Below are 15,402 nucleotides of genomic sequence, written 5' to 3'. Positions count from 1 at the left end.
TACAATAATTATGGGAGACTTCAACACACCTCTTTCACCACTGGACAGATCTTCCAAACAAAAGTTGAATAAAGAAACTATAGAACTCTATAATACAATTAATAACCTAGACTTAATTGACATATGTAGAATATACCACCCAACATCAAGCAGTTACACTTTTTTTCTCAGCAGCACATGGATCCTTCTCAAAAATAGATCATATATTATGTCACAGGGCAACTCTTAGACATTATAAAGGAGTAGAGATAATACCATGCATCTTATCTGATCATAATGGAATGAAACTAGAAATCAACGATAAAAGAAGGAAGGAAAAATCATGCATCACTTGGAGAATGAACAATAGGTTACTGAATGATCAATGGGTTATAGAAGACATTAAGGAGGAAATTAAAAACTTCTTAGAGATAAATGAAAACACAGACACAACATATCAGAATCTATGGACACAATGAAAGCAATTCTAAGAGGAAAATTCATTGCTTGGAGTTCATTCCTTAAAAAAAGAAAAAACCAACAAATAAATGATCTCACACTTCATCTCAAAATCCTAGAAAAAGAAGAGCAAAACAACAGCAAAAGAAGTAGAAGGCAAGAAATAATTAAAATCAGAGCTGAAATTAATGAAATCGAAACAAAAGAAACAATTGAAAAAATTGACAAAACTAAAAGTTGGTTCTTTGAAAAAATAAATAAGAACGACAGACCCTTAGCCATGCTAACAAAGAGAAGAAGAGAGAGAACTCAAATTACTAGCATACGGGATGAAAAAGGCAATATCACAACAGACACTTCAGAAATATAGAAGATAATTAGAAATTATTTTGAATCCTTATACTCCAATAAAATAGAAGATAGTGAAGGCATCAATAAATTTCTTAAGTCATATGATCTGCCCAGATTGAGTTAGGAGGATATAGACAACCTAAACAGACCAATATCAATTGAGGAAATAGAAGAAGCCATCAAAAGACTACCAACTAAGAAAAGTTCAGGACCAGATGGGTATACAGCAGAGTTTTACAAAACCTTTAAAGAAGAACTAATACCAATACTTTTCAACCTATTTCAGGAAATAGAAAAAGAGAGAGAACTTCCAAATTCATTCTATGATGCCAACATCACCCTGATTCCTAAACCAGACAAAGACATTTCAAAGAAAGAAAACTACAGACCAATATCTCTAATGAACCTAGATGCAAAAATCCTCAATAAAATTCTGGCAAATCGGATACAAAAACGTATCAAAAAAATTGTGCACCATGATCAATAGGATTCATCCCTGGGATGCAAGGATTGTTCAATATACGGAAATCAATAAATGTTATTCACCACATCAATAGACTTAAAGATAAGAACCATATGATCATCTCAATAGATGCAGAAAAAGCATTCGACAAAGTACAGCATCCCTTTATGTTCAAAACTCTAGAAAAACTAGGGATAACAAGAACATACCTCAATATTGTAATATGCTAAGCCTCAGGCTAGCGTCATTCTGAACAGATAAAAATTGAAGGCATTCCCTCTAAAATCTGGAACAAGACAGGGATGTCCTCTATCACCACTTCTGTTCAGCATGGTTCTTGAAACACTGGCCAGAGCAATTTGAGAGATGAAAGAAATTAAAGGCATAAAAATAGGAAAAGAAGAACTTAAATTATCACTATTTGCAGATGACATGATTCTATACCTAGCAGACCCAAAAGGGTCTACAAAGAAACTATTAGAGCTAATAAATGAATTCAGCAAAATGGCAGGATATAAAATCAACATGCATAAATCAAAGGCATTCCTGTATATCAGAGACAAATCCTCTGAAGTGGAAATGAGGACAACCACTCTATTCACAATATCCTCAAAAAAAAAAATAAAATACTTGGGAATCAACCTAACAAAAGAGGTGAAAGACTTATACAATGAAAACTACAGAACCCTAAAGAGAGAAATAGAAGAAGATCTTAGAAGATGGAAAAATATACCCTGTTCATGGATAGGCAGAACTAACATGATTAAAATGGCTATATTACCAAAAGTTCTCTATAGGTTTAATGCAATGCCAATCAAAATCCCAATGGCATTTCTTGTATAAATAGATAAAGCAATCATGAAATTCATATGGAAAAATAAAAGACCCAGAATAGCAAAAACAACTCTAAGCAGGAAGTGTGAATCAGGCGGTATAGTGATACCAGACTTCAAACTATACTACAGAGCAATAGTAACAAAAACAGCATGGTACTGGTACCAAAACAGGCGGGTGGACCAATGGTACAGAATAGAGGACACAGAAACCAATCCAAAAAATTACAACTATCTTATATTTGATAAAGGGGCTAAAAGCATGCAATGGAGGAAGGATAGCATCTTCAACAAATGGTGCTGGGAAAACTGGAAATCCATATGCAACAAAATGAAACTGAATCCCTTTCTCTCGCCATGCACAAAAGTTGACTCAAATTGGATCAAGGAGCTTGATATCAAATCAGAGACTCTGTGTCTGACAGAAGAAAAAGTTGGCTACAATCTACATACTGTGGGGTTGGGCTCCAAATTCCTCAATAGGACACTCATAGCACAAGAGTTAATAACTAGAATCAACAAATGGGACTTATTCAAACTAAAAAGTTTTTTCTCAGCAAAAGAAACAATAAGAGAGGTAAATAGGGAGCCTACATCCTGGGAACAAATCTTTACTCCTCACACTTCAGATAGAGCCCTAATATCCAGAGTATACAAAGAACTCAAAAAATTGAACAATAAGAAAACAAATAACCCAATCAACAAATAGGCCAAAGATCATTGTTTTGAACAGACACTTCTCAGAGGAGGACATACAATCAATCAACAAGTACATGAAAAAATGCTCACCATCGCTAGCAGTCAGAGAAATGCAAATCAAAACCACCCTAAGATACCATCTCACTCCAGTAAGATTGGCAGCCATTATGAAGTCAAAAAACAACAAGTGCTGGCGAGGATGTGGAGAAAAGGGTACTCTTGTACATTGCTGGTGGGACTGCAAATTGCTGCATCCAATTTGGAAAGCAGTATGGAGATTTCTTGGAAAGCTGGGAATGGAACCACCATTTGACCCAGCTATTCCCCTTCTCAGTCTATTCCCTAAAGACCTAAAAAAGAGCATACTACAGGGACACTGTTACATCCATGTTCATAGCAGCACAATTCACAATAGCAAGACTGTGGAACCAACCTAGATGCCCTTCAATAGATGAATGGATAAAAAAAAATGTGGCATTTATACACAATGGAGTTTACTCTGCATTAAAAATTGACAAAATCATGGAATTTGCAGGGAAATGGATGGCATTAGAGAAGATTATGCTAAGTGAAGCTAGCCAATCCCTAAAAAACAAATGCCAAATGTCTTCTTTGATATAAGGAGAGTAACTAAGAACAGAGTATGGAGGAAGAGCATGAGAAGAAGATTAACATTAAACAGGGACGAGAGGTGGGAGGGAAAGGGAGAGAAAAGGGAAATTGCATGGAAATGGAAGGAGACCCTCATGGTTATACAAAATTACATACAAGAGGAAGTGAGGGGAAAAGGGGGAAAAAAACCAAGGGGGAGAAATGAATTACAGTAGATGGGGTAGAGAGAGAAGATGGGAGGGGAGGGGAGGGAGGATAGTAGAGGATAGGAAAGGCAGCAGAATACAACAGACACTAGTATGGCAATATTAAATCAGTGGATGTGTAACCGATGTGATTCTGCAATCTGTATACGGGGTAAAAATGGGAGTTCATAACCCACTTGAATCAAAGTGTAAAATATGATATGTCAAGAACTATGTAATGTTTTGAACAACCAACAATAAAAATTAAAAAAAAAATATTTGCACCAGTTCAGGTTCAACAGCTGTGGACTTTTCCCCCAAAGCTTTTCTGCAACCCCCATACATACAACATGCCTGAACTTAGCAGATATATGACCTTCCTAGAATGGTGATAATGAACACCCCATCCATCCATTATGAGCCATGTACATGTGAACTGAATGTATGTGCTCAGAAAAATGTGCCAGAGCAAAGAATGGACAAGAGTGGTGCAGAAGGACTGGGACTGTGGGAAACACCTGACTGTACCCTGCAGGAGCCTACCCTTTTTGTCTACATAAATTTTACTCCTTGAGTCCTCAAAGAGCACTCTGGGGGCCCTACCCCATGTAGTGTCTCCCTTATATTTAAGCATAAGCCCAAAGCCCAAATAAAGCCTAGCTCAAGTGGTATTTACTACTTGCTTCTTCATGATCTCTATCTCAAAATCAGCAAAAGAACACAAAGGTTAAGCTGGTAACACTTAGAGATGGGGAGTTGGTAACACCAAAAGCCTGCAAAACTGGTAACAGCACTTGAGTGATAAGAAATGCCTCACATCAGACAGGGCTGCAAATGCCTTCATTGAAGCACTGATGGCAATATACACTCTTTGTATTAGTCATATTTCTTCAATAACTGTGCCAAAAGGAGTCTTTCCACCAGTCCCCCAAGGCACACGAGTATACAAGCACATTCACATGCACACACAAGATGTTAAGTAAATCTCCACCAAATGATTGCCCTGGTTTCTTTATTCTTTGGAAGTTCAATTTTCAGAGAAGTAAGAGAATTATACATTCACAGCAGAACTGGACCAGAATTGAATAAATGTTTACCATGGTCATGATAGGAAAGTATTCTCTTCTTTCAAAGCCTTAAATGCTCCAGTTTTCAAACTAACGTCTAGGTATAGGGACAACAGATTTGAGAGCAACTGACCCCCCCCCTTCAAGGCTTAACATGTTGAAACATTTAAGATGTCAAGAAATGGTTAAGGCACTACACATTGCCGGTGGACTCTCTCTATCCTTGAGGTCTACCATATATTCTGTTTTGGTGAATGACATATATTTTAACCAAGTTCTTTTTTTTTTAAGATCTCAGAGTATAGTTATTGTAAGCTTCCTAGGTTGTAGCAGATAATATTAATGTGATTTTATTCCCTGGGCATAATGATGCCAAGGCTGACCATAGTTAACTTTGGGTTCCCTCTCTTCCTTAGGGTGAATATACTGGTATTTTATGTAGATTAGAGCCCTTTCCAGATTTCCACTGTTAACATTTTATAAATGTGTCAGAAGAGCTCTGAATTTGAGACCTGTTCAGTGGACTCCTATTCTTCCTCAAGCACTCTTAGCCATAAGTATAAAGGGTGGGTGTAGAGGGAGAATAGAGGGAGAAATATTTAATTAAAGCCTGTGGCAAGATTCCCCAAGAGAATAAAAACTAATATATCTTTTGAATTCTTCTTACGGATTTTTTAAAAGCAGTTTTTTCATTTCTCTTAAATATTATTTTCAGGATAAAAGCACCAGATTCCCAAACACTTCTATTGTCAGCTTTCTGGCATGGAACCCTTTTCTCTTAGAAAACAAGAGGCATAGAAAGGTATGGCTTACAGCCCTTGCTTGGATCTCTGGACGTAGCATAGCACTCTCTCAAATATCACTTTGTACAGCCAGGTTATGCCTTGTTTATATTCCCTACACATCTCTCCCTTTTTGTCTACCTTAGGTCTTTTAAATTTAGCTTCAAGAAAAGTGCTGTTTTGTGGAATCAGGTCCCCTTGTCATTTTCCCAAAAGAACTGTGTGCAGTATTTATTTCCCTTATGTTGCAGTTTACAGCACACAGGGACCTGTTGAGCTCCGCCAATTTAGCTCACCTCTCTCCAACATGATGCACGTATCCACATCTTCAGTAATGAAGTGAAACTAGCCTTTTCTGCATTTCTTATGCACCCCACCAGACTTCAGACTTTGAAAACCAATGAAGTATTTCCTTGTAATGCTCCAAGGGGTGAGCATTGTTCATGTTTGGCAGGGGTGAATAATAAATGGCATACTATATTTAAAACAAGCACAATTCCTGGCTAACCAATGTAGTGTGCAGTTACCTTCAAGAGTTAAAGGACCGGGTCATATTTATAATATTTTGTTCATAAGAGACATTTGGTAGTCATTTAACAGATGATGTGAGTAAGTAAGAATATCATGATTGTAAGAATCCTCATATTCATGTCAATTAGACTTCTTAAAATAAAGGCATCTTGGAAATTTTTAGAATATTTTTCTCTAAAAGTGAACATTTGGATTAAACTTCTATGCCCTTTTCTTTAGGTGTTTTTGATACACTTTTTATGAGATGCCATCAAATTTCATGAGTCAGCTCTCTCTGCCAAGAATTACTAAATCTGTGAATGGGAAAAAAATCCAAATAGTTAGATATTGTACTTGCCATCATTTTTAAAAGAAGTTTTCAGAAAAAAATAATGTACCCTAGATTCAAACTCATTGACTGGTTTGGTTGTGAAATTCATATACTAAAAGGAATTGGTTAATTTTCAAAAGACCTACTCAAGCATTATACATTTCATTTAAAGCATCTAAGGAATTTAAAATATGAAAATTATTCCTCAGTGCCCCTCTTATATCCCTTGAAATTATACTTAATACTTGATACTTGATAATAGACAAAAGAGTAAACAAAAACCGAAAAGTAAAAATATTGATTTGAAAGATACATAATAAATGAGAATCAAAGTGTACACACAGACCTATTTTCAAGTCTAGTCAACTTTGGATATGTCTTGGCACTCAGAAATATCAATAATTATCTGAAACACATAAATCCTCCAGGAATTAAATATTAGAAATGCAATATCATAAGAAGAAGCACTTTTGAAATATCTATCATCTATCAGTGGGAACTTCATAAGATAAGAATTTCTAGAATCTTTATATGAAAAGTAATAGCATTTAAGCTTTTGTAGATTTCAACCAAGAGTTATTTTTTAAAGGAAAAGTGAAAAATAAAGGGAAATAGTTTTCTTCATATTTTTTAGAAAATTAGTTTTGAAAATGTTTGGCACCCTGTGATGAATACATCAATTGTGGGTATAACTCTGTGAGACTTTTGCTTTGTTTCTGTTTTTTACCTTTGTGCCTGCTATGTAGTCTGGAACACTTTCAAGAGTTATTGGCTCAGTTCACCAATTTCAAATGATCCTCTTTGATAGCAATGAAAAGGAATCTTTGAAGAACTACTTAAAGTAAACCAAACTGTTGTGAATAATGGCTAATGGCCAGAATAAACTAATAAAAATTCTAATTTTCCAATTGAATTTAGAATAGTAATTGCATTATCCAAATTTATCTTATAGACTTGCCCATCTCACAGTTCCTCGCTTTCCTTTCAGTCTGGACTTCTGATTATGTGCAGTCAAGTTTTAGAGAAGGAAAAGGATACCAATAGCCTCCCATTCTTCCTCAAAGACAGAAGAACATTATTGCTTTCAAGTTCTTTTTAAAATTCTTTTGAGGTGTGCTGCCTTGGGTAGAGCAAGTAACCCACCATGCCTGTGTGGAGAGGAACATCATGCTGCGGTTCTTTATCCACCAACATGTGACTGCACCCAAACCACCTCCATCTTGGGACACTACAGCCACCATCATAGCCCTTTCCACATGATAATCTCCACTCTGGGACAATAGACAGGGCCAGGACGAAGCTGCCCATTTTAGCACCTCATGCCGTATTGTGACATCACCAAACAGGCTGCCCAACACCATCACACAACCCATATTTCCAGTCCCATCTCTAAATGTAGTTGTCTCCATCTTGGGACACCTCCACTGCACCTCAACCACAATTAGTTGGGGCAGTTTCCATCTTGGGACACCAACTGACACCTGGCAGCCCAACATCAAGGTACCTACCGGCTTGACACTACTGTCCTCACCAACTAGGGACATGGCCACTTCCATCTAGGGACAACTAGGACCTGGAAGACTGTCACCAATGTCCCTGTGGGCCTGGTTGCTCCAGAGGTATCCCCTACTAGGTGTTCTAACAGTCACCACCCTGTTGAAGAGACAAGACAGAGCCTTGCATGGGGTTGCCTGTCTCTCTTTTTATTCTCCTGCTAACAGCTAACTTCTGTTGATTCCTCTTTCACTCACCCTATAATCCAATACCTCTGTATTCTCATAGTCTACCTCATATACACCAAAAGTAAAAGACAGGAAATAACTAAAATCAGGGCTGAAATCAATGAAATTGAAACTTTACTCTCTGTCCACCACTAGAAATTGTACACCCTTATGCAAACCTATTAGCTACATGATAGAAGATAACCATATTTGTCATTTCTGTTTATAGTGGCAAAACTCTGTATAAATAAAGCTAATTGATTTATGACTACATATTAGTTGCATTGGGTGCTATAAAGATTCATCTCCAACTTAAAGGTGATGTATTCGTAACCTCAGATCCTCACAGCAAGAGAGGAAGCACATAGAAAACATAAAAAACAAAACAAAACAAAAACAAACAACAAAAAAAGGGGAGTAAAATGCCCCAAGCAAACCAAGACACTATAACAATAGACTCCAGTGACAGTGCAGTAGATAAAATATCAGAGAAGGAGTTTGTAATGTACATAATTAAAATGAACTGTAGATTAAAGAATGACCTAAATGCACAAATACAGGTAAAAATTGATCGCTCCAACAAAGAGATTAGAGAGCAAATACAGGTACCAAAGATTACTTCAAGAAAGAGATAGAGATTTTGAATAAAAATCAAACAAAAATCCTTCAAATGAAGGAAACAATAACCAAATTAAAAAAAATCTCAATAGAAAGCATAACCAACAGACTAGATCATTTGGAAGACAGAAACTCAGACAATAAAGACAAAATATACAACCTGGAAAATAAACTTGACCACACAATGAAGATGGTAAGAAACCATGAATATAGCATCCAAGAATTATGGGATAACTTCAAAAGTCCAAATCTAAGATTTGTCCAGATAGATGAAGGCACAGAGTTTCAAACCAAGGGAATATACAATCTCTTCAATGAAATAATATCAGAAAATTTCCCAAGCATGAAGAATGAATTGGAAAATCAAATACAAGAGGCATACAGGACACCAAGGGTACAAAACTACAACGTATCTACACCAAGGCACATTATAATGAAAATGAATAGCACACAGTCTAAGGATACAATTTCAAAGGCTGCAAGTGAGAAGAATCAGATTACACATAAGAGGAGATGAATTTGGATCTCAGCAGATTTTTTAGTCCAGACCCTCAAGACCAGGAGATCCTGGAACAACATATACCAAACTGAAAAAAAAAAAAAAAATGGATGCCAACCAAGAATCTTATATCCAGCAGAAGTAAGCTTCAGATTTGATGACAAAATAAAAATCTTCCATGATAAATAAAAGTTAAAAGAATTTACAGCAAGAAAGCCTGCATTACAGAACATTCTTAGCAAAATATTCCATGAGGAGGAAATAAAAAACAACAATGAAAGTCAGCAAAGGGAGGAACTACACTAAAGAAAAGCCAATCAAAGAGAAACCAAGCCAAGTTAAAACCCAGAAATAAACCAAAATGACTAAGAATACAAAACATTTTAATAATAACCTTGAATGTGAATGGCCTAAACTCATGCATTAAAAGACATAGACTGACAGATTGGATTAAAAAAAGACTCAACAATATGCTCTCTTCAAGAGACTCATCTCACAGGTAAAGACATCCACAGACTGAAGGTGAAAGGATGGGAAAAGATGTTATCACTCACAAGGAACTCATAAACAAACAGGGCTTTCCATCCTCATATCAGATAAAGAGGACATCAAACCAAAGTTAGTAAAAAAGGATAAAGGACATTTCGTACTACTCAAGGGAACCATACACCAACAAGACATAACAATTGTAAATATTTATGCCCCCAAACAATGGGGCATCTTTCTACATCAAATAAATTATTCTCAATTTCAAGAATCAAATAGACCACAACACAATAATACTTGGTGACTTTAACACACCTCTCTCACTACTGGCTAGATCTTCCCAACAAAAACTAAAGAAATTATAGATCTCAATAAAACAATCAATAATTTAGACTTAACAGATGTATATGAAATATTCCATCAATGAGAGAATATACTTTCTTCTCAGCAGCACATGGATCCTTCTCCAAAATAAACCATATGTTATGCCACAAAGCAAGTCTTAGAAAATACAAAATAATAGAGATACTACCCTGCATTTTATCAGACCATAATGGAATGAAATTAGAAATCAATGATAAAATAAGAAATAGAAGCTACTCCAACACCTGGGCACTAAAGAATACGCTTCTGAATTATGCACAGATAACAGAATACATCATAAAAAAGACAAAAAAAATTCTTAGGGTAAATGAGAACTTCGATACAACACATCAAAATTTCTGGGGTACTATGATGGCAATGCTAAGAGAAAATTTCATTATATTAAGCTCATTCATTAAAAGAAGAAAAAGTCAACAAATAAATGAGTTGACATTACAACTCAAAGCCCTAAAAAAAGAAGAACAAACCAACACCAAAAGTAAAAGGCAGGAAATAATTAAAATTAGAGCTGAAATCAATAAAATTAAACAAAAGAAATAATTCAGAAAAATGTCAAAACAAAAAGCCGATTCTTTGAAAAAATAAATAAAATTGACAAATCCTTAGACACCCTAACAAAAAGAAGGAAAGAGAAAACTCAAATTACTAAAATTCATGATGTAAAAGGAAACATCATGACAGACGCTATTGAAATACGAAAGACAACTAGAAACTATGTTGAAAATTTACACTCCATTAAAATAGAAAACCTTGAAGACACTGACAAATTTCTGGAGGCATATTATCTATCTAAACTAAATCAGGAGGGCACACATAACAGATCAACTTCAAGCAAGGAAGTAGAAGATGCCATCAAAAGCCTACCAACCAATAAAGCCTGGGACCAGATGGATTCTCAGCCGAGTTCTACAAGACCTACAAAGAATTATTCAAATTACTCAAATCATTCCATGAAATAGAAAAGAAGAGAACCCTTCCAAACTCATTCTGTGAGGCTAGTATCATCTTGATACCAAAACCAGACAGAGACACATCAAGGAAAGAAAATTTCAGACCAATATCCCTGATAAACATAGATGCAAAAATTCTCAATAAAATTCTGGCAAGTCACATATCACATACAAAAACATATTTAAAAAATAATGCACCATGATCAAGTGGGGTTCATTCCAGGGAGGCAAGTTGTTTCAATAAAGGGTAATCAATAAATGTTAATTCATGACATCAATATATTTAAAGATAAGAATCATATGATTATATGAATTGATGCAGAGAAAGCACTTGACAAAATACTGCACCTTTTCATGCTCAAAATATTTAAAAAACTAGGGATAGTAGAAAAATAGCTCAACATTGTAAAACCCAATGACCAACATCATTCTAAATAGAGAAAAATTAGAAACATTCCCACTAAAAACTGAAACAAGACAGAGATTCCCTCTTTCACTACTTTCATTCAACATAGTTCTCGAAACTCTACTCAGAGCAATTAGAGAGATGAAAGAAATTAAAGGGATATGAATAGGAAAAGAAGAACTCATCATTATTTGCTAACGACATGATTCTATACTTAGAGAATCAAAAAATTCCACCAGAAAATTTCTATAACTATTAAATGAATTCAGCAAAGTAGCAGGATATATAATCAATACCCATAAATCAAATGCATTTCTATACATCAGTGACAAATCCTCTGAAAGAGCAATTAGGAAAACTACCTCATTCACAATAACCTCAAAAACCAAAAGCAAACAAACAAACAAACAAAACTTGAGAATCAATTTAACAGGGGAAAGACTTCTACAATGAGAACTATAGAACTAAATAAATAAATTGAAGACCCTAGAAAATGAAAAGATCTCCCATGATCCTGGATAGGCAGAATTAGTATTGTCAACATGGCCATACTACCCAAAGCACTACACAGATTCAATGTGATTCCAAATAAAATTCCAATGTCATTCCTTATAGATATAGAAAAAACAATCATGAAATTCATTTGGAAAAATATGAGATCTAGATAGACTAAGCAATCCTTAGCAAAAAGAGTGAATTGAAGCAGGTGGCATCACAATATCAGACCTTAAACTATACTACAAAGTTAAAAAACAGCATGGTATTGGCACCAAAATAGATATGTAGACCAATGATACATAATAGAAGACACAGAGACAAATCCACATAAATACAGTTATCTCATACTAGACAAAGGCACCAAAAACATTCATTCGAGAAAAGATAGCCTCTTCAACAAATGGTTCTGGGAAAACTGGAAATCCATATTTAGCAAAATGAAACTAAACCCCTATCTCTCACCAAGCACAAAACTCATTTGAAAATGGATCAAGGACTTGGGAATTAGACCAGAGACCCTATGACTAATAGAAGAAAAAGTAGGCCCAAATCTTCATCATGTTGTATTAGGCCACAACTTCCTTAACAAAACTCCTAAAGCACAAGAAATAAAATCAAGAATAAATAAATGGGTTAAATTCAAACTATAAAGCTTCTTCTCATCAAAAGAAACAATCAATGAGGCAAAGAGAGAGCCTACATTTTGGGAGCAAATCTTTACCACATGTACCTCAGATAGAGCACTAATCCCCAGGCTCTATAAAGAACTCAAAAAACTTAACCCCCCAAAAGCAAACAACCCAATAAACACATGGGCTAAGGAGCTGAGCAGACACCTCTCAGAAGAAGATATACATTCAATCAACAAATATATGAAAAAATTTCTAATAATTAGAGAAACACAAATCAAAACTAATATTTCATCTCACTCTAGTCAGAATGGCAGTTGTCAGGAATACAAACAAAAATAAGTGTTGGTGAGGATTCATTGCTGATAGGAATGAAAATTGGTACAAGCACACTAGAAAGCAGTATGGAGATTCCTCAGAAAATTTGGAATGTAACCACCATTTGAGCCAGCTATCCCATTTCTGATCTGTATCCAAAGGACTTAAAAACAGCATTCTACAGTGATGCAGCCACATCAATGTTCATAGCAGCAAAATTCACAATAGCCAAACTGTGGAAAAACCTAGATGCCCTTCAATAGATGAATGGATAAATAAACTGTGGTATATATACCCAAATTACTCAGCAATAAAGGAAAATAAAATTATGACTTTACAGGTAAATGGATGGAGTTAGAGAATATCATGCTAAGAGAACTAATCCAATCCCAAAATACCAAAGGCCAAATGTTTTCTCTGATAAGTGGATGCCAATCGATAATGGGGGGAGGGGCATAGGATGAGTGGAGGAACTTTGGATGGGGCAAAGGGCAGGGAGGATAGGGGATAGGCAGGTAGGAAAGATGGTGGAATGAGATGGACATCACTGCCCTAAGCACGTATGGTGTGACCCTACTTTGGGTACAACCAGAGAAGTAAGAAATCGTGCTCCATTTGTGTACAGTGAATTGAACAGCATTCTTGTGTCATGTTCAACTGATTAGAACAAATAAATAAATTTAAACAAATTTTTTTTTGAAATAACACTAGTTTAGAGAAATTGAATACTCTGGCAACCCTTTTGATATTGCTGTGCCTCTGGAATGAATACTTCCCTGTGCTCCTCGTTATTCATCCCACCCTGCAAGGTCAATTATGACTTAGAACTTTTCCAGGTTCTCTGCCACAATTTCTCTCGTCAACACTATTCTCCTTTCTCCGAAAGCCCATAGCACAGCACCTGTTTATGCCACACAGGTAAGTATGTACTCATAAAATCTGTTTATCTTACTCTGATTTGTTTCTTCAGTTATTATTATTTTTTTTACCAAAAGATGTTTTCAAATTCCTTGAAGGATAAAATCATGTACATTTTAAAGGCATACTCAGGACAGTACAAAGCAAGCAATAGCACCCAGGTATACTTATTTTGAGCTTAACTGACAGAGGATCTATGGTCAACAGCAAAACTCATCCTTTGGATAATGGATCCTCAATGTGAAAAACTAATGATGATTTTGCTAATTATGCTTTTTAACCACTAACTATGTCCAGAGCAAAGCCACAGATGGGGAGATATAACTTCTGTCTCCTAAAACACTTCTCCATTCTCTAACATTGGCTTACTTCCTAACATAGTCTTCAACCAAAATTGCTTTCTAATCATAGGTTGACTTTCCAGAGGGGAAACTGAGTAATAACTAAGGAAAATTAAAGAACATATTGTAGGTGAGGAATCAATGTAACGTTGATTCTCCTGAATGGGTTGATGGAAGAATTGTGCACATAAGGAAATTTGCAGAAGTGGAAAACTGTCCTAAATCTTGGAAAAATGAATGTGGTAAAATTTATCTATCTATTTATTTATTTAGGCACTGAGGATTGAACTCAGAGGCACTCAACAACTGAACCATATCCCTCCAACCCTTTTTTTGGTATTTTATTTAGAGATAGGGTCTCACTGAGTTGCTTAGGGCCTCACTAAGATGTTGAGGCTAGCTTTGAACTCATGATCCCCCTGACTCAGCTTCCAGAGACACTGGGATTACAGGTGTGCCCCACCATGACTGGATGTAAAATTTAATATTGGACTTAAGGAGGGGAGCAGACCTGGAAACTGAGCTTCTCCAGTCACTGTCTCTATCTCAAGAGTAGCCTGTGCTTATTTGCTGATCACTGACTTCCCCAGGCTCAAGGCCTGTGCATGACCCTGGCCTTCACTTCTACCCCAACACTACTACAGTCAATAAAATATGCCACTCCCTTGGAGGATGAATGTGCTGTTGTGGACTTATTTTACAGCTTTGTTAATGTGTCTTGTATCTCTCATGATGCCTATTGCACCAGCTGGAACACAGTGGATCCTCAGAGATTGCTGAAGCCAAAGCGTGATTTCTAAACACATGAGGTTATCACACTTCAAACTATCTCAACTTTATCTGTGGTAAACAGTTTAGGATTGGCCTGAAATTAAACACACACACACACACACACACACACACACACACACACACCCTTTCTTGGGCTGATAGAAGTTTTTCTTAGCTTCTGTGTTTATTTTCATTTTTAGCATTTGACCACAATATAACTGTTTACTCATATATTCAGGCTACACCTGGGTGGAGATAGAGAAGTGACAGGGTTAACTGTAGTGTAGGGATGCCAAGGTCAATGCCACCGCATTGTTTCAACTGTGAGTTTCAGGAAGCTTTTGGCCCTAAATGTTGGCTTTACCTCTTAAGTATCCTAAGCACCTTCTTACTAATGCAGAAGAATCTAGAAGACTCTAGGGTAGACTATTGAAAAACAGGGAGCTTGATCCCTGGGGCTTTCAATGTAATCCTGATATGTTTCCTTTAAGCAAATCAGGGAATCCCAGAGAGCCCTACCTGACAGGGGACTGGGTTCAAATCCAGAGTGTGTGTTTCACAAGCTAACAGTCAGCCAAAGTGGAGTGTCCTG

Source organism: Urocitellus parryii, chromosome 6 (genome assembly GCF_045843805.1).
Source record: "Urocitellus parryii isolate mUroPar1 chromosome 6, mUroPar1.hap1, whole genome shotgun sequence".
Classification (NCBI taxonomy): domain Eukaryota; kingdom Metazoa; phylum Chordata; class Mammalia; order Rodentia; family Sciuridae; genus Urocitellus; species Urocitellus parryii.
The sequence above is the reverse complement of the archived record's forward strand: the minus strand, read 5'-3'. Positions refer to the sequence as shown.